Source organism: Sebastes umbrosus, chromosome 1, assembly GCF_015220745.1.
Source record: "Sebastes umbrosus isolate fSebUmb1 chromosome 1, fSebUmb1.pri, whole genome shotgun sequence".
In the NCBI taxonomy this organism is placed as follows: Eukaryota; Metazoa; Chordata; class Actinopteri; order Perciformes; family Sebastidae; genus Sebastes; species Sebastes umbrosus.
Genome location: NC_051269.1, coordinates 3381432 through 3402284, shown reverse-complemented (window position 1 = coordinate 3402284; position 20853 = coordinate 3381432). Strand labels below are relative to the sequence as shown.

The 20853-nt window shown below is 39.3% G+C and overlaps 1 long non-coding RNA gene and 1 other non-coding gene across 3 annotated transcripts; one reads left to right on the top strand and one right to left on the bottom strand.

The window, feature by feature from the left end:
• Positions 1-19057: 19057 nt before the first annotated feature.
• On the bottom strand, positions 19058-20242 carry LOC119485625. 2 transcript variants are annotated; one of them, XR_005206317.1, is made up of 2 exons: positions 20201-20242; positions 19058-19246 (listed from the first exon to the last, which is right to left on the bottom strand). It is a non-coding gene; the product is annotated as an uncharacterized LOC119485625 (long non-coding RNA). The 2 variants fall into 2 exon arrangements; XR_005206316.1 differs by having other exon boundaries at positions 20178-20235.
• Positions 20243-20289: 47 nt separating this feature from the next.
• On the top strand, positions 20290-20446 carry LOC119498677. Its single transcript, XR_005209162.1, has one exon. It is a non-coding gene; the product is annotated as a U1 spliceosomal RNA (small nuclear RNA).
• Positions 20447-20853: the final 407 nt, after the last annotated feature.

The following is a 20853-nucleotide window of genomic DNA, read 5'->3' as shown; positions in this document are numbered from 1 at the left end:
CTTCCTCTCTGCAGCTCTTTGTTTTTTCTCTTGTTGTCTGGAAGCCTTTTTTCCACCGAGCCCTCCATCAACGGTTAATGTCCGCTTGGTCCCTTAAACCATCTGGTTGGAGGACCGTGGTCATGCAAATAGATTATTGTTCAGGTTCAGCAGCTCTAAATGCTTTTTGATCAAATAGTCGTAGAAGTGAGGAGCTACAGGAGCTGAACTCAGGAACTAAATCAGGAGCTTTAGATTGTTCCTGAGAGCATTTTCACAGCACAAAGAACTGTGAAATATAAACCATTTAAAATCAGAAGATATGTTGTCGTGTCATTATTTGCAGTGAATTATTATTGATGCATATTGACAACATGCTCAATATTGAGTCAGTTGTTCTGTTTGTTACAGTGCAGCAAACTGAGAGAAGTAAACTAAAAGAAATGATACTGAATACTGAAATAAACTCTGATGTTGAACTAAAGTAATTGACTCCTTAATGTTCTGGAATGATTAAAGTTAATACTACAGCAACAGTGTTTTTATTGTACATGTGTTTTTATATGTGAAGCCATGAATTATAAACGTTAGCATAAAATATGAAGATTTCTTTTACAAATCACGTTAAATACATTGAAAATTGTCTGTAAAATGTCCAAAAAATGTTCACAAAGGGTTTGAAAAATCTTCAGAAAAAGTCTGAAAATAGTCTGAAAAATGACAAAGCAAATTCACCAAAAATGTCAGAAAAAAAGCTTGAAAATGTCTGAAATGAAGTCAGGAAAATGTCCAAAAGTAAAGCATAAGAAAAGTCTGATGCTGGTATCATAGTAATATATAAACCCTGATGAATCCATCGGTACCAACCATGTCAGACTAGCTTGTAGTGAATGAGGTTAAATAACGCTTCAAACTTACGCTACATTTTGGTGAGGAAAAACTGTCATGGCCATTTTCAAAGGGTTCGCTTGACCTCTGACCTCCAGATATGTTAATTCGGTTCTATGGGTACCCACGAGTCTCCCCTTTACAGACATGCCCACTTTATGAGAATCACATGCAGTTTAAATGATGGTTTATTCTATTCTAAAATGGTGTGTTTGAATATTTCTGCATGCTGGGGTCCCTAAACAGCGTTGAATTACATAAATTGGGTATCACTGTAAATGTGTATATTAGATACTAACAGTCAAAGCTAACGTACGTAGCACACCTCGCTAGCTGACATTTATCTGACATATTAGCAAACATGTCATTTCCACCACACGTCCTTAAAGACATTAAACATTAAAATTACAATATAAAAAACAACATATTTTATATGTTTTTTGTGTATGAAGACCGACATCTATGTCTACATTTTTCAGAGTGTAGAGAAAATCATGAAATCCCTTTGTTTTAAATATATATATATATTAACAATGATGCATAGAGCTTGATGAAAATTAATTTAAATGTCTTAAAAATATTATAGAAATTAAAAAAAGCAATAAGTATAGAATGAACATTATTGAAATGTTGCAATAGGGACATTTAGTGATAAAAACATAAAAAAAAATAAACATGTTACAGATTAAAATCTTATATGAATTGTGTGTACCTGTTTATATTAATTAATACTCTGATGGTTAAAATTAAAATCCATAGAGGTTGATTTTTTTCATATAGTTTATAAAATTATATTTTATATATGTATAAAAGTGATTGTAGTTTCAGAAACACCCATATACAGTATATATATATATATATATATATATATATATTCCTGTGATTCATGTATTTGAATATGTATGTATGTATTTGAATGTTTCCAGTATTGTTCTTTGAATCTTTCTTCTTCTTCTATTACTTCTGCACGTTTTTTGGACTCTAACTACTTCTGCATACTTTGATCTTCAGAAACCATTCAAATATCAAAATATTCAGGTCTTTATGGACATTAGTGCTATATCTTTTCTCATTCATAACTGTCATATTTGGAGAATTATTAAACATATTCCATCAAAAATGTCCCATTCAAATGAATAGGAGACATGTTCAGAATTTAAACATTAACTACTCATTCAAACTTTCACCTAGAAACACCATTCAAACTTTAAAATGTTCCACATCTTCCATAGATTATGGCTCTTATTCAACTTTTAAACTATTTGAAATGTTTAACTTTGTTTGGAGCTCAGTAAAAGTGCCCTTCTCCGACTTTTACATTAGTGTGTATTGCGCTGGCTAGAGCGGTGACATCACAAGCTAGAGTGGAGAAGAGCTTTAAATTCTTCTGTAAAAAAATATATATATATTTTAAACTCTCAATCCCACAATTTTCACTCTTCATACATATTTTTTCTTCCTAGAAATGTGTGAAATTAGGTGAGGTGGAGGCTCAGGAGAGGGAAGCTGTCACATGATGTTTGATGGACAGTGACACAGTGATGAAGATGAATTCATGTTTTATTGGTGTGAAATGGTGTTAAAGGTGAATAACTGTGTGAAGGATATGTGTAAAACATGACACAGTGTTTATTATATGGGTGATGGGGGGGGTAGAACTGGCTCTTCTTCCTGATCAGCTGAAATCTGGGGAATCAACACCGCCACAGTTTGATCATTGTCACCATGAAAAACTGCTGGAAGAATGACAACATGTCAGCAGACAAACATGTGAGACATCACACGTCTGTTTAGGGTCTTAGAGAGGTGTCACACCAATAAATGAGCTCTTCCAACTCAGCCGTGTGACACATTTCAAACTAAACTTGATCACATGGTGGATTTCTGTGTTTGCTGCTGGCGCTGACATTAAACATGATGGAGAAAGATCACCACCCTGTGATTAGTCGGAGGAAGTGCAGGGGTATCCACGTGATGTTGGGGGTGGTCGCCATGACAACCACAGTGACATCTAGTGGATAACAACACACACAGCAGTAAATGTATCACTGGTATCATTGTTAATATTTCTAAAAGATAATTCAAGGATTATTTCTACTGCAGCTAATACAACACAGTAAATTATACTATTACAAATATCACTACTACTTCTAGTTCTATGTGTGGAGCAGACAAACCAGAGGGCTGTACTACGAAGAGAGTTCAACATCTCCAGGGTATCCCCAGCAAACATGCCCGTGCGGGCCCATTGTGGGAAAGTGTGGGTTTACTGTGGGCAGTATGGGCAGGGGCAAACCCACACTAATCCTATATGGGCCCCCCGTGGGTTAACCCGTACGGGGTCCGCAGCAGTTTTGCCCTTTGGGGCCCCCATGAGGTTTTTCTGTGGGCAGCCCACTGTGGAGTGAGGGGATGCCAAGGAAATACAGAGACGTTGCCGCCATTTTTGAGTAAGACAGAAAGACGAGTGAGAAAGTAACACAGGACTATTACTATAAAACGGCAACAATTAATTAATTAAATAATTAATAATTGAAGTGTGGTGCTAACCGGTTATCCACAGAGAATAAGGCCAATGAAAGCTAAAATAGTGGTACTGAAAACAACAGTGGACTACTTCCAACGGCGGAGGGTCGCACCTGACTACGGACTACTATAACTATATAGAGCGGAGTGATACGTCAAGTTACATTTCTGGAAGTTTCCCGCTGAGTAACACAAAGACAAAGAGGAGGTGAGTACATATTCTCTTTTAAAGGGACTATTTGTAACTTTCAGAAATGCTTCTTAACAGCGACACCTGTGGCCGTGAAATCAACGAAAGTCAGCGTCGGGCTAGCGCTTACTCGCTCTAAATATACCTGAACGAGCATCGCTCAAAACAGTGAGGCGACACACGTCAGCTAAAAGCACAATATCACTCTATATTTCAGCTGCTTGGCAGTAATGTTAGCTGACCAGACGAAGGTCTCTCCATGAACATGATTTAGATCTGATCCTAGTGTTGGCTTTTCCTGCATCAGCGCAGGCTGAGGCAGCGGGGCTCTGCAGCGAGAACGCGCGCGCTGTCTAAGTGAAGGCAAGCAGGCAGAGGAGGAGAGACAGTGGCTTCACGCGAACGCGCATATGCGAGCGCGCATGTGTCCCGACCCGCTACATTTATACGCTTAAAAAATTACAAACAGTCCCTTTAAATATTGCGTTTGAATTTTTGTGGTTAAAATTAAATAGAACTGCAGGTTTCTTGCCTGGTGACCAGGGGCCTCATGTATAAACGGTGTGCAGGTACTAAAATGTTGCGTACGCTGTGTTTCACGCTCACGCCGGGATGTATAAAAATCAACGTGACGTGAGTATGTGCGGACCGTGCCGCAAACTCTAGACCAGTCGTGAGAATGTACGGGCCGTCCTCCAAACTCTGTCATCTGGCAGTGTCAAACTACAAACTACTGAAACTTGCTCAATGTGTAAAAATAATTTTTCCACTCAACTTACTGAGTTTTATTTATGATGTGGGATAAAAAAAAAACCCACATATTTCTTAATTAGTTTGCGCATAATGTTTAACATCACAAACGCACAACAAAAACACATTTAAACTAATTTCCCAGAGATGACTGATGCCTTATCCACCGTGCCAAAACCAAAATTGCGTGCTGCACAATGTGGCAAACCACCGTGGTGAGCCTGTGTCCCTGGAGCTACAGATGGATGAACCGGACCCTGGCACACCTAACAATGAGCCAAATGCAGCAGCTATACGGCGCCGTTTAGATGAGATACAGAATGTAAAGCAACGAGGTGAGTTGAGACAAACATTTATTTTTCAACAAGGTCTTTTAATATATGACTTATCCCACCAAGAACGTCATTCATTCTTTTTAATTCGTTGCATATAGATATATCTATCTATATATATCTATCTATATGGATATATATAGATAGATATCTCTATCTATGTATAGATAGAGATATCTATCTATATCCTTCATTGTATTGACAATCTCTCTCTGTGACTCCAGCACAGCGTATAGTATATATTTAGTGAGGACGCGGCCAGACCGGCGCCCCTCAGCAGTCGAGGCTCGGGCGCAGCTGACCGTGCGCCTTCGGAAGCCTTCGGGAGCCTTTGGGAGCGCACGGTCAGCTGCTGTGGAGACATTGCGTTTGTTACTTGTTCCTGATGAAAGACCATCAAATTAAATATGTTTTCTAGCTTCCACCTCAGTAACAAACACTTCAATTTCACACTCTGTGAAATTCTTCTTTTTTGTTCCTTTTCCAGCGTGATTTGCCATTGTTATTTGGACAATAGGTGACAGCATGGCGCGTGTTTATAGTCATTTGCATAGTTATTAATGGGAGGAGACAAGGCGGACCAAGTGGCGCGTGCAGCTGTGCTCAATTTCACGTCAATTGGGATGTATAAAGGAAAGGTGCGCAGGAACAGGCGTACGCACGGTTTTATACATGTGAACATTTCTGTGCGTACGTACTTTTCCACTTTTGTGAGTACGCCATCTTCCAGTGTGAAAGCTGCGCAGTCTTTTATACATGAGGCCCCTGCTCTGTGAATGTAACTGCATTACCACGGTTGTATCCTTGCTAACTGCTAATTCATTGTGTAAATCAAAGCCAATTGTAGTTGGTTTGTGCATATTTAGAATGTCCGTTACTGAAGCAGAACAAAGACCCGTTTGCCTTTCTAACAAAGGCTCCGCTAGCTAGCGTTAGCTGCCTTAGCGTTAGCTGCCTTAGCTAGCTAAGTGTCATCATGTAACGTTAGCTAGCTAGTTAGTTAGCTAGTTAGCTAACGTTACACGGTCAGAGTCAAGGCTAATTTATTCCGGACATGAATGGGTTTGTCCTCAGAACACTTAGTCACCATCCAAAGTTGTTGCCGGCTTTTTAACCGTCTACTGATATGTTTTGTTTTTTGTTTTGTTTTTTTAATATCTCAACAAGGCAATAGCGATTGCCTCGAAGGGCCGTTTTTTTTAACTTTTGAGTGAATCACACGGTGTTCTGCTGGATCTGTACTCTGTTAGAGGACGTAACGTTAACCGCCATGACACATTTCACTCTGGTTCCATCTGCCGCCGCTCGCCACTTCTCCTCTCTCTCTCTCTCTCTCTCTACCGTTGGTCGTGGAGCGGTTGACGCAGCTCGTAATTCAGAACTGTCGCGTCGTGCTCGTCTCACCAGAGCAGTTCACCTCTATCTGGCACCATTAAAAAACGGAGTGAACTAAAGATGAAGCTGTAAATGTAAATAGTTCTGAGGCTTGCCCTACATTTATTTTATTTCCTCTGAGGCATTGGGCTGCATGTCTGAAGAATCCAAACAGGTGTTTGTGATGAAAATTAATACAATGTCATAGATTAATAAATTCAGTTTTATTTATTCATTGTTTTTATGTTCTTATATTGATTAATATTATGTCATTACAGCAGCAGGCATATTCAAATAGCCTATTATGTATTGCAAACTTATGTTAGAGTTATTACGAAACTGGTTCACTTCTTACCGGGGTAGATCACCATGGTAAATTATGCTGAACAGCTAACCTGCCCCAGAGCAGGCTATGTTCCAGATAAGAGATCAACTCCTATAAAAACTCCTCCTACTGACCAATCAGAGCTCAGTGCGGTGATTGTATGATAATATTACACACATGTGAAGACGTTTAAGTCATATTCAGACTAAAAACAACACAATTTAAACTGACAAGTGCAGGAAGGACGGCTGGATTTATGCTGTGGGTGTTTAACCGCTTTGATTTATATTTTATATTTATTATTTTTACTTGCTCTTAAGTCATTTTCACACCGTTAGAGAGGGGGGACGCAGCTGAAAGGATGTTTAAATACTCATAGACACCACTCAACATTTGTATGGTAAAATGAAATGTATTCCATTCAACTATTAGAGTAGTAAATGCTATTTATATTAAGACAAGAATACTTTACTTTTAAGTATTCCGTTAAATTAATAAATCTGTTAATTTGCGCATTCACACATCCGGAGTTTTTTCTTTTACCAACTTTCCTTCCTGAATTTGGCAGCTTCAACTGTGTTACTTTTAGTCTGGATTATGTGTTTAATTTCTTGGTATTTGTCTAATATAGTTTACTCTTTGATAAATGTCTCTCTGTCTGTCTGTCAGTAGTCTTGTCCATGTCTGTGATCGGTCAGATGCTGCAAACACCTTCTCGTTCATGTGAACGTGTTCATAACCAGACTGAGAAACTCTGGGTTGATTTACTGAGTTGATAACCAGCTTCGTAGTACAGTTTAGCGAGATGTAGTGTAAAGCGCTTTGAGGGGTCGGAAGACTAGAAAAGCGCTGCAAAATGCAAGCCCATACCATACAACTGTACTGTGTACAGTATTTTTTTAACTTAAAAAAAAAAAGAATTACCCTCATGATATTGTAATGAAACAGGACTGAGTTCCAGATTTCCAACTATGATAAAAAATCTTTACTACTGGATGAAGAATTTTAAAAACAATTTTAAAAGTAATTTTCCATATGTCATTTAGAATGTTCATACATATTCTTTGTGATGTCATCATCCTTTAATGATGTCACATTCTGGAACATTAGGCTAGTTAGGTAGAAACCTGAAACGTGCTGCTACAATACACTCACAGTTCGCAATCTCTACTCAGTTGGATATTTGTAACATACTTACTTTTTAAAACAGTGCTTCATTTAAAGAATATGGTTGGTATCAGGGCTGGACTGGCCATCTGGCATACCGGGCATTTCCCCGGTGGGCTGACGTCCTTTTGGGCCGACGTATGTTTTCCTTAATTGACACTGAGCTGGCCCAATCGCTCTGTGCCGGTTGTCCACAGTGAGGAGGAGAGGGAGAGAGATGAGGGAGAAAGTGTAGAGATAAGCATTATGGACTGTCTGGCTCAACATGTCATGAGAGGTGAGCAGAGGTAGAAGTGGGCCGGTTCGTAGCGGTATGTAGTATTTTACTCATTTTACTCCTTATGGCCTTCCGTGACTTTCTCATGCGTACTGGAGCTTCTCACAAGCTGCCGGATCTCCTCTGCCCTCTCCATATCAGCTTCTCTGGGAGATTCATAATGATGATGCATAACGGAGCAGAGCCAGCGGATTTGCGCCTCGTGGGTTCCAGTAGTGAACGGAAGCGCCGCGCTATTAATTTCTGCACGAGCAGAAGCCTGGCTGTTCACATCAGAAGAGCATCTCTCTGCTTCTTCTGATCCTCTGCTGTTTACTATCCATCTCTCTCTCTGTGTCTCTGTAGGTGCTTCTCATTTCATCATTTTTCGCCTCCTCGTCTCCTCGCTCCTCGATCCTCCGGCTGTGACCCGGAAATCGATCTCAGTCCTCCATCTTGAAGGACGTCCCAATTCATAAAATGCGCATCGAGGAGCGAGGAGCGAGGAGGCTTGCTGGAGGAGCCATGAGCGAGGATACACCAGTGTATCCTTCAGTGTTTCCTCCACGGAAGTTTATCACCGACCGACACGCCCCTTATTGGATATCAGTTATTGATTGGAAACTGCGCCGATCAGACTGATCTGATACATCTCAACATCACTGGAGTTTTATACCGGAGTGAAGACAGATCACAGATTAAACGTTTTATAGTTTAGTTGTCTTCTGATTCACCATCTAGTTAAAATCAGTGTTAAAGGGACTATTTGTAACTTTCAGAAATGCTTCTTAACAGCGACACCTGTGGCCGTGAAATCAACGAAAGTCAGCGTCGGGCCCGCGCTTGCTCGCTCTAAATATACCTGAACGTGCATCGCTCAAAACAGTGAGGCGACACACGTCAGCTAAAACCACAATATCACTCTATATTTCAGCTGCTTGGCAGTAATGTTAGCTGACCAGACGAAAGTCTCTCCACGAACATGATTTAGATCTGATCTTAGTGTTGGCTTTTCCTGCCTAAGCGCAGGCTGAAGCAGCGGGGCTCTGCAGCGTGTCTCCCTGCTCTCTCCGGCTGCGGGCGGAGAGAGCAGGGAGACACCGGCACCCGGTCGGTAACGAGACGATAACGTTACTAGCTGAGGAGCTCCGTCACTTCACAAGACACGGGAAACCTCTGTTGGTCTGGAGGAGCTGCAGCAGTTATTTCTGCAAAAACGTCCACTGTACATTCACTAGATATTCTCAGAGCTAAACTAACTCTTCTGCAGTGTGGAGTGTGCACGCGTTCACGTCTAGAGGTGGAGCGAGCTGAGAACGCGCGCGCTCTCTGAGTGAAGGCAGGCAGGCAGAGGAGGAAAGGCAGCGGCCACACGCGAACGCGCATATGCGAGCGCGCATGTGTGGCGACCCGCTACATTTATACGCTTAAAAAGTTACAAATAGTCCCTTTAACTGTAGGTGTGAACAACAGAGGGATCATGTTGATGGTGAAGTGTTCCAGCAGCAGAAGGACCTGCTGGATCTCTGCTTCACACACCGTCACTGAAGGAGTCTGACACTGAGAGGGTTTATAAAACCTGACAATGAACAGACTTCAAACAACTTTCTTCATTTATGAGAAAGAGTTTTCTTTTGATCATCTTTTATTTCCCCCATTCACTTTTATTAAGTATCCAGTTAAAGTCAGAGAGAGAAGGAGAGTTTGTCTTTTACACCTTTTACATCAGTTTGCATTCAGTCACATGAGGCTGATAATTCCTGAGCGTCGGGTTTGATATGAGTTACCATTTCACTTTTCCCAGAAACATTCAGCCTAATACATAACTTCTACTGTCAGAATATCAATAAATACAGACGCTAATAATGAATAAATAATATAAAGGTATTGATCCAGTAGAGATGGTTCCTGGTCCTCTAAGCAGGACTCAGTCCACAGTAGAAATACAGACTGCAGCTGTTATTCATGTGCAGGTGTTTGTTCAACAGGTAACAGACTACAGAGAGGAAACACTGCTGCTCTGATAACTCTGTTTCTTCATTAGTATTAGATCAGTTCAGACATAAACAGCTGTTAGAGCCGACTGACAGCTGATCCAGATGTGATCAGCTGCTGCTGTCATCAGAAACGGACGTCGCTTCATGTGACGCTTCAGAGGAAAGGACGTCTCATGTCTCTAAAAACATATTTCCTCGTTTCCTCTCTCCTCGAGTCTTTTCCTCGCCTCCTCCGCTCGCATCTCCCGTGGGCGGGACTAAGGCGCGAGGAGAGGAGTCAAGCCGTATAAAAGCACTAATGGGAAAGACCCCCTGTGTCTGTCTGTCTGCCAGGCAGGGGCCAGAGTGGGGGCTGGCACTGCCTAACCCCGCCCCCCCATCAGAGCCTGAATGTGATGTCCGATAAGACTCAACAAACATTAATGATGATCTAATGTATTACTGATATACTGTATGAGACCCATCTGAAGTTCACAACATGTTTTAATAAGGAATTCAGCATCATTGATATTGTGATTTAATGCACGGTAAGTTATAAATTAACAACCATCATAGATTTATAACTGAATCCTGTTTCCCTCCCAGACATATGCCAGTATCTGGCAGATGGGCCTAAACAGCATACTAACCAAGCCTCACGATTTTCCCGGACACTCCAGTTTTTCATTGCCCTCTCCCGGTTTCCTCCCTGGGTCACAATTCATATTTCTCCCAATTTATGTCAAATTTACTTTTTAACCTGTTTCTGGCCCTGTACAGCATGTATAAACCTAAAAAAGGGACAGCAGAGGCAAAAAAATTATTATAACAGATGAATATTAGTTTATGCTAGATATTCACATGCAAAGTTTATGCCAGAGGGGTGAATTATTCAGTTTTCTTTCCTGAGATTTAAAGGTAAAATTAGAAGTTTAACATAAACATGCTGTTGCAGTATACTTATTATTTTGTTATTTTCATTGTTTTAAAGTCACCAGAATTCAGGAAACAAAGTCTCTAAAACTCAAATTTGTCTGGGGGAGAATTTGGTTTTGAAATCCTCCCTATTATTGAGGTCTCAAGTTTGGCAAGTATGCAAAACAACCACATTTGAAGGGATTTCGTCGAACAGAGCCTTCAACAAAACGTGGTACACACAGCACAGATGACCGGTGATGGGGGAAGTCAGGGCAAAAATAGCAGGGCTGATTTTTTGTCCCATTCCAGCCCTGGTTGGTATTAATCTGTATATGTTTTTAACTTAAAAAAAAGAAAAATTGTCATATAATTTTAATAAAACTGGACTGAGAAAATCTTTACTATTGGATGAAGAATTTTAAAAACAATTTTAAATGTAGTTTTCCATATGTCATTTAGAATGTTCATAAATATTCTTTTATGTATTACAGTGATGTCATCATCCTTTAATGTTGTCACATTCTGGAACATTAGGCTAGTTTGGGTAGACACCTGAAGCGTGCTGCTACATTACATTCACAGTTGACAATCTCTACTCAGTTGGATATTTGCAACATACTTACTTTTTTAAAACAGTGCTTCAAACCAGAGGTCAGACCAGGAAGCATTGCTGTAGTCTTACACACTTCTCTGTGCTTCCATTAGAGCAGTTACCCACCCATAACTTAACCCAAAACCTAACTGAGACTGTGTCTGCCCCACGGCCACCTAAATTAATTAAATCAAAAGTAAACAGAAGAGGAGTTAAACATAATAATCTAATCAAATCTAACACCACCACTTCAATAAAGCAACAAAACAGGAGAATTAAATGTGGACTCTTAAATATCAGACCTCTGTCATCTAAAGCTCTACTAGTAAATGATTTAATATCAGATAATCACATTGATTTATTTTGTCTTACTGAAACCTGGCTGTGTCATGAAAAATATGTCAGCCTAAATGAATCCACTCCCCCGAGTCATATTAATATTCACATTCCTCGAGACACCGGCCGAGGAAGTGGAGTTGCTGCCATCTTTGACTCAAGCCTATTAATAAACCCTAAACTAAATTATAACTCATTTGAAAGCCTTGTTCTTAGTCTTTCACACCCAACCTGGAAAACACTACAGACAGTTCTCTTTGTTATAGTGTACCGCGCTCCAGGCCCATATTCTGAATTTCTATCTGAATTCTCAGAGTTTCTATCAAACTTAGTCCTGAAAACAGATAAAGTCATTATAGTAGGTGATTTTAATATTCATGTGGACGTTGATAATGATAGCCTCAGTACTGTGTTTATCTCTTTATTAGATTCAATTGGTTTCTCTCAGAATGTGCATAAACCCACTCTTGTTATGTCATATGGTGTTGAAATTGAACATTTAATTGTTTTTCCACAGAACTCTCTTTTATCAGACCATTATTTAATCACTTTTGGATTCTTATTACTAGACTATACACCATCAGACAGAAGTGTGTACACTAGATGTCTATCCGATAGTGTTGTAGCTAAATTTAAGGAAGCGATTCCATCAGCATTAAATTCAATACCATGTCTCAATATAACAGAGGACTCGTATGCTAACTTTAGCCCTACCCAAATTGATCATCTTGTAGATAGTGCTACAGACTCACTGCGAGTCACACTTGATTCTGTTGCCCCTCTAAAAAAGAAGTTAATAAAACAAAGGAAGTCAGCTCCATGGTATAACCTCAAACACGCAAATTAAAGCAAGCATCGAGGAAACTGGAAAGGATATGGCGTTCCACCAAACAGGAAGAATCTCATTTAGTCTGGCAAGATAGTCTTAAAACATATAGAAAGGCTCTCTGTGATGCCAGAGCAGCCCATTACTCATCATTAATAGAGACAAATCAGAACAACCCCAGGTTTCTATTCAGCACTGTAGCCAGGCTGACGGAGAGCCACAGCTCTATTGAGCCATGTATTCCTACAACCCTCAGTAGTAGTGACTTCATGAGTTTCTTTAATGATAAAATCATAACTATTAGAGACAAAATTAATCACCTCCTACCGTCAACTGGTACCAATGTATCCTCAACTTAGGAACCTTAGAAACAGCTGTACAACCTGAAATATATTTAGACTGCTTTTCTCCCATCAACCTCCACAAACTGACTTCACTGATCTCTTCATCTAAATCATCTACCAGTCTCCTAGAGCCTATCCCAACTAGACTGCTTAAAGAAGTTTTACCCTTAGTTAGCACCTCTTTACTGGATATGATCAATGTGTCTTTACTAACAGGCTATGTACCACAGTCCTTTAAAGTAGCTGTAATTAAACCTCTTCTTAAAAAGACCACTCTTGATCCAGAGGTCCTAGCCGACTATAGACCTATATCTAACCTTCCCTTTACCTCCAAAATCCTCGAGAAAGCAGTCGCCAGTCAGCTGTGTGACTTTCTGCAGAACAATCATTTATTCGAAGATAATCAGTCAGGATTTAGAGTGCACCATAGCACAGAGACAGCACTAGTGAAAATTAAAAATGACCTTCTAATGGCATCGGACAAAGGACTTGTCTCTGTACTTGTTTTGCTAGATCTCAGTGCTGCTTTCGACACCATTGACCATCACATCCTATTACAGAGACTGGAACATTTAATTGGCATTAAAGGAACTGCACTAAGTTGGTTTAAGTCCTATTTATCAGATCGATCTCAGTTTGTACATGTTAACGATGAGTTCTCCATGCACGCCAAAGTTAGTCACGGAGTTCCACAGCGTTCTTTGCTTGGACCAATTCTATTTACCTTATATATGCTTCCCTTAGGCAATCTTATTAGAAAACACTCCATAAACTTTCATTGTTATGCAGATGATATCCAATTATATCTATCGATCAAGCCAGACGAAACAAACCAGTTAACTAAACTTCAAGCATACCTTAAGGACATAAAAACCTGGATGACCTGCAATTTCCTGATGTTAAACTCAGACAAAACTGAAGTTATTGCACTTGGCCCTGAGCACCTCCGAAACAAATTATCTAATGATATAGTTACTCTAGATGGCATTGCCCTAGCCTCCAGCACCACCGTAAGGAATCTGGGAGTTATCTTCGATCAGGAAATGTCCTTTAACTCTCACATAAAACAAGCCTCAAGGACAGCCTTCTTTCATCTACGTAACATTGCAAAGATCAGACACATCCTGTGTCAAAATGATGCAGAAAAATTAGTCCATGCATTTGTTACCTCTAGACTTGATTACTGCAATTCCTTATTATCAGGCTGCTCCAATAAGTCTCTTAAGACTCTCCAGTTGATCCAGAATGCTGCAGCACGTGTACTGACAAAAACTAGAAAAAGAGATCATATCACTCCTGTATTAGCTTCTCTACACTGGCTGCCTGTTAAATCCAGAATAGATTTTAAAATCGTCCTCCTCACCTACAAAGCGCTAAATGGTCAGGCCCCATCATATCTTAAAGAGCTCATAGTACCCTACTACCCCACTAGAGCACTGCGCTCACAGAATGCAGGGTTACTTGAGGTTCCTAGAGTCTCCAAAAGTAGAATGGGAGCGAGAGCCTTCAGCTATCAAGCTCCTCTTCTCTGGAACCAGCTCCCAGTTTCAGTCCGGGAGGCAGACACCGTCTCTACATTTAAGAGTAGGCTAAAGACTTTCCTCTTTGATCACGCTTATACTTAAGCTGCTATAGGCCTAGACTGCCGAGGGACTTCCTATGACACACTGAGCTCCCCTCTCCTTCTGTATATACTCATGTCCCATGTCCATGTTGTTACTAACTTCATTCCTCCCCGGGAGTCCTTGTGCCTCCTTGTCTCGCAGCTAACCGTGGAGCGGGGTCACACCTGGAGCGAGGTCATACCTGGAGCGGGATCACACCGGGAGCGAGGTTTTACCTGGAGCAGGGGTACACTTGGAGCGGGGTTTCACCTGGATCTGGATGTCTCCGGTATTGTGGCTGCATCTGCTACCATGTCCGGTGCCTGCTTTACACCAACTGGCACCATCATCAATTAACTACGTCTGTACGAGGGACTACCAAGGCTAACGAGGGATTACCAACACTTAGTGACAATGTGGCAGCCTGGAGAATAACACTTCTCGGTCAATGCCAAAGACATCAAGAACTCCCAGCAAGCATGCTGATGCTGCGGGAACCAACGCATGGCCATCGATCACAGGGACGTCCCACACCAACACACATGGACGTACTGAGGAGAGATGCTGGACAGTGCTGGCGAGCTAGCCAGATGTATGGTGGACTGAGACAGCTGGAAGCTCCACTTGAAAGCCCGTCTGGGGACGACCCAATGACATAAATTCTGATAGTTGTATTATCACTCTTTCCATCCACCACTATTGGTTTTGTGTTATCAGTCCTACTTGTATTAGCTATTACAGCTGCTAGGCTACTATTTTGGCTGCTTCTCTCTCTCTCTCTCTCTCTCTCTCTCTCTCTCTCTCTCTCTCTCTCTCTCTATCTATCTATCTATCTATCCCCCCATCCGGTCTCGGCAGATGGCCGCCCGCCCTGCGCCCGGTTCTGCTCCAGGTTTTTTCCCAGTAATCGGGGAGTTTTTCCTGGCCACAGTGCGCTTGGTGGATACTGTTGGGTCTCTAAACTATGGTGTACGGTCATAGACCTGCTCAGTATATAAAGCGTCTTGAGATAACTTCTGTTGTGATTTGACGCTATACAAAAATAAATTGAATTGAATTGAATATTTACATGGCATGGGAGATAAAATGATCAAGTATTTTATGACAATAATTTTTTTTTAAAGTTAAAAACAAATACAGATTAATACCAACCATATTCTTGAAAGAAGCATTATTTTGAAGAAAAAAATATGTATGTTACAAATATCCAACTGAGTAGAGATTGTCAACTGTGAGTGTATTGTAGCAGCACGCTTCAAGTGTCTACCCAAACTAGCTTAATGTTCCAGAATGTGTGAAAACATCAAAGGACGATGACATCACATCAAAGGTCGATGACATCACATCAAAGGACGATGACATCAATTTAATACATTAAAGGATATGTATGAATATTCTAAATGACATATGGAAAACTAAATTTAAATGTCCAGAAAAGTGTCAGTGTTGCTGTGCAGCAGTGTCTGGTCTACGTTGTGAAGCTGTGTGTTGAGCAATGCAAGTTGCATCCAACTCATATTTACCTGGCATGGGAGATACAATGATCAAGTATGTTATGACAATAATTTTTTTTTTTAATTAAAAACAAATACAGATTAATACCAACCATATTCTTAAAAGAAGCATTATTTTGAAGAAAAAAATATGTATGTTACAAATATCCAACTGAGTAGAGACTGTCAACTGTGAGTGTATTGTAGCAGCACGCTTCAAGTGTCTATCCAAACTAGCCTAATGTTCCAGAATGTGTGAAAACATCAAAGGACGATGACATCACATCAAAGGACGATGACATCACTGTAATACATAAAACGATATTTATGATTATTCTAAATGACGTATGGAAAACTAAATTTAAATGTCCAGAAAAGTGGCAGTGTAGCTGTGCAGCAGTGTCTGGTGTTCGTTGTGAAGTTGTGTGTTGAGCAATGCGAGTTGCATCCAACTCATATTTACCTGGCATGGGAGATACAATGATCAAGTATGTTATGAAAATCATTTTTTTTTTTTTAAAGTAAAAAAAAATACAGATTAATACAAACCATGTTCTTGAAAAGAAGCATTATTTTGAAGAAAAAAATATGTATGTTACAAATATCCACCTGAGTAGAGATTGTCAACTGTGAGTGTATTGTAGCAGCACGCTTCAAGTGTCTACCCAAACTATCCAAATGTTTCAGAATGTGTGAAAACATCAAAGGACGATGACATCACATCAAAGGTCGATGACATCACATCAAAGGACGATGACATCAATTTAATACATTAAAGGATATGTATGAATATTCTAAATGACATATGGAAAACTAAATTTAAATGTCCAGAAAAGTGTCAGTGTTGCTGTGCAGCAGTGTCTGGTGTTCGTTGTGAAGCTGTGTGTTGAGCAATGCGAGTTGCATCCAACACATATTTACATGCCATGGGAGATACAATGATCAAGTATTTTATGACAATCATTTTTTTTTAAAGTAACAAACAAATACAGATTAATACCAGCCATATTCTTGAAAGAAGCATTATTTTGAAGAAAAAAATATGTATGTTACAAATATCCAACTGAGTAGAGTTTGTCAACTGTGAGTGTATTGTGGCAGCACGCTTCAATGTGTCAATCCAAACTAGCCTAATGTTCCAGAATGTGTGAAAACATCAAAGGACGATGACATCACATCAAAGGACGATGACATCACCGAAATACATAAAAGGATATGTATGAATATTCGAAATGACGGATGGAAAACTAAATTTAAATGTCCAGAAAATTGGCAGTGTTGCTGTGCAGCAGAGTCTGGTGTACGTTGTGAAGCTGTTTGTTGAGCAATGCGAGTTGCATCCAACTCATATTTACCTGGCATGGGAGATACAATGATCAAGTATTTTATGACAATAATTTTTTTTTAAAGTTATAAACAAATACAGAATAATACCAGCCATATTCTTGAAAAGAAGTATTATTTTGTAGAAAAAATATGTATGTTACAAATATCCAACTGAGTAGAGATTGTCAACTGTGAGTGTATTGTGGCAGCACGCTTCAATGTGTCTATCCAAACTAGCCAAATGTTCCAGAATGTGTGAACACATAAAAGGACGATGACATCACATCAAAGGACGATGACATCACTGTAATACATGAAAGGATATGTATGAATATTCAAAATGACGTTTGGAAAAGGAAATTTAAATGTCCAGAAAATTGGCAGTGTTGCTGTGCAGCAGTGTCTGGTGTACGTTGTGAAGCTGTGTGTTGAGCAATGCGAGTTGCATCCAACTCATATTTACCTGGCATGGGAGATACAATGATCAAGTATTTTATGACAATCATTTTTTTTTTAAGTTATAAACAAATACAGATTAATACCAACAATATTCTTGAAAAGAAGCATTATTTTGAAGAAAAAAATATGTATGTTACAAATATCCAACTGAGTAGAGATTGTTAACTGTGAGTGTATTGTGGCAGCACGCTTCAATGTGTCTATCCAAACTAGCCAAATGTTCCAGAATGTGTGAACACATAAAAGGACGATGACATCACATCAAAGGACAATGACATCACTGTAATACATAAAAGGATATGTATGAATATTCAAAATGACGTTTGGAAAAGGAAATTTAAATGTCCAGAAAATTGGCAGTGTTGCTGTGCAGCAGTGTCTGGTGTACGTTGTGAAGCTGTGTGTTGAGCAATGCGAGTTGCATCCAACTCATATTTACCTGGCATGGGAGATACAATGATCAAGTATTTTATGACAATAATTTTTTTTTTAAGTTATAAACAAATACAGATTAATACCAACAATATTCTTGAAAAGAAGCATTATTTTGAAGAAAAAAATATGTATGTTACAAATATCCAACTGAGTAGAGATTGTTAACTGTGAGTGTATTGTGGCAGCACGCTTCAATGTGTCAATCCAAACTAGCCTAATGTTCCAGAATGTGTGAAAACATCAAAGGATGATGACATCACATCAAAAAACGATGACATCACTGTAATACATAAAAGGATATGTATGAATATTCGAAATGACGTATGGAAAACTAAATTTAAATGTCCAGAAAATTGGCAGTGTTTCTGTGCAGCAGTGTCTGGTGTACGTTGTGAAGCTGTGTGTTGAGCAATGCGAGTTGCATCCAACACATATTTACCTGGCATGGGAGATACAATGATCAAGTATTTTATGACAATCATTTTTTTTTTAAGTTATAAACAAATACAGATTAATACCAACAATATTCTTGAAAAGAACCATTATTTTGAAGAAAAAAATATGTATGTTACAAATATCCAACTGAGTAAAGATTGTTAACTGTGAGTGTATTGTGGCAGCACGCTTCAATGTGTCAATCCAAACTAGCCTAATGTTCCAGAATGTGTGAAAACATCAAAGGACGATGACATCACATCAAAGGACGATGACATCACTGTAATACATAAAAGGATATGTATGAATATTCGAAATGACGTATGGAAAACTAAATTTAAATGTCCAGAAAAGTGGCAGTGTTGCTGTGCAGCAGTGTCTGGTGTACGTTGTGAAGCTGTGTGTTGAGCAATGCCAGTTGCATCCAACTCATATTTACCTGGCATGGGAGATACAATGATTAAGTATTTTATGACAATCATTTTTTTTTAAAGTTAAAAACAAATACAGATTAATACCATCCCTATTCTTGAAAATAAGCATTATTTTGAATAAAAAGATATGTATGTTACAAATATCCAACTGAGTAGAGATTGTCAACTGTGAGTGTATTGTGGCAGCACGCTTCAATGTGTCTATCCAAACTGGCCTAATGTTCCAGGATGTGTGAAAACATCAAAGGACGATGACATCACATCAAAGGACGATGACATCACTGTAATACATAAAAGGATATTTATGATTATTCGAAATGATCTATGGAAAATACAGATTAATACCAACCATATTCTTGAAAAGAAGCTTTATTTTGAAGAAAAAAATATGTATGTTACAAATATCCAACTGAGTAGAAATTGTCAACTGTGAGTGTATTGTAGCAGAACGCTTCAAGTGTCTACCAAAACTAGCCTAATGTTCCAGAATGTTTGAACACATCAAAGGACGATGACTTCACATCAAAGGACGATGACATCACATCAAAGGACGATGACATCACTGTAATACATAAAAGGATATGTATGAATATTCTAAATGACATATGGAAAACTAAATTTAAATGTCCAGAAAAGTGGCAGTGTTGCTGTGCAGCAGTGTCTGGTGTACGTTGTGAAGCTGTGTGTTGAGCAATGCGAGTTGCATCCAACACATATTTACATGGCATGGGAGATACAATGATCAAGTATGTTGTGACAATCATTTTTTTTAAAGTTAAAAACAAATACAGATTGATACCAACCATATTCTTGAAAAGAAGCATTATTTTGAAGAAATAAATATGTATGTTACAAATATCCAACTGAGTAGAGATTGTCAACTGTGAGTGTATTGTAGCAGCACGCTTCAAGTGTCTACCCAAACTAGCCTAATGTTCAAGAATGTGTGAAAACATTAAAGGACGATGACATCACATCAAAGGACGATGACATCACTGTAATACATAAAAGGATATTTATGATTATTCGAAATGACCTATGGAAAATACAGATTAATACCAACCATATTCTTGAAAAGAAGCTTTATTTTGAAAAAAAAAATATCTATGTTACAAATATCCAACTGAGTAGAGATTGTCAACTGTGAGTGTATTGTAGCAGAACGCTTTAAGTGTCTACCAAAACTAGCCTAATGTTCCAGAATGTTTGAACACATCAAAGGACGATGACTTCACATCAAAGGACGATGACATCACATCAAAGGACGATGACATCACTGTAATACGTAAAAGGATATGTATGAATATTCGAAATAATGTATGGAAAACTAAATTTAAAATTGTTTTAAAAATTATGTTGTTCACCCAGGGCGAGGCTCAGCCATTGCACTCCAGTTGTGCTGACCCTGTGAATTCCCCAAATGTGGGAATCTCAACTTCATAATTTCTGGTAGTGGGGGACTGCGTTCACGCTCTCCCATGATCATTATGTCCAAGTTAAAGGTCACCTGTTATGCAAAATGCACTTTTCCATGTCTTTTAAACATCAATATCTGTCCCCAGTGTGTCTACAGGTCACCGAGGTATCATAAAAGACCATCCTCTCTCTTTTTCTCCTGCTCCGTTTGTCCGGAAATGGGTGTGGAAAATCACTGTGCAGCTTTTCCTTCTCTTTTGACGTCATTAGAGAATTGCAAGCCATGTAAGGGTTTCCTGGTGGAACCAGAGAGAACCTCCAACGAGGTGACCCCGCCCACAGCCTGACTCTCAGTCCACCTCGTAAATATGAGCAAAGTCTGCTCCTGTACTCCCATCATCTAAATATAACATGTTCTTTCACAAAGGCTTTATGTAATTACACTGTTTAAACAGGTGATATTTATATATTA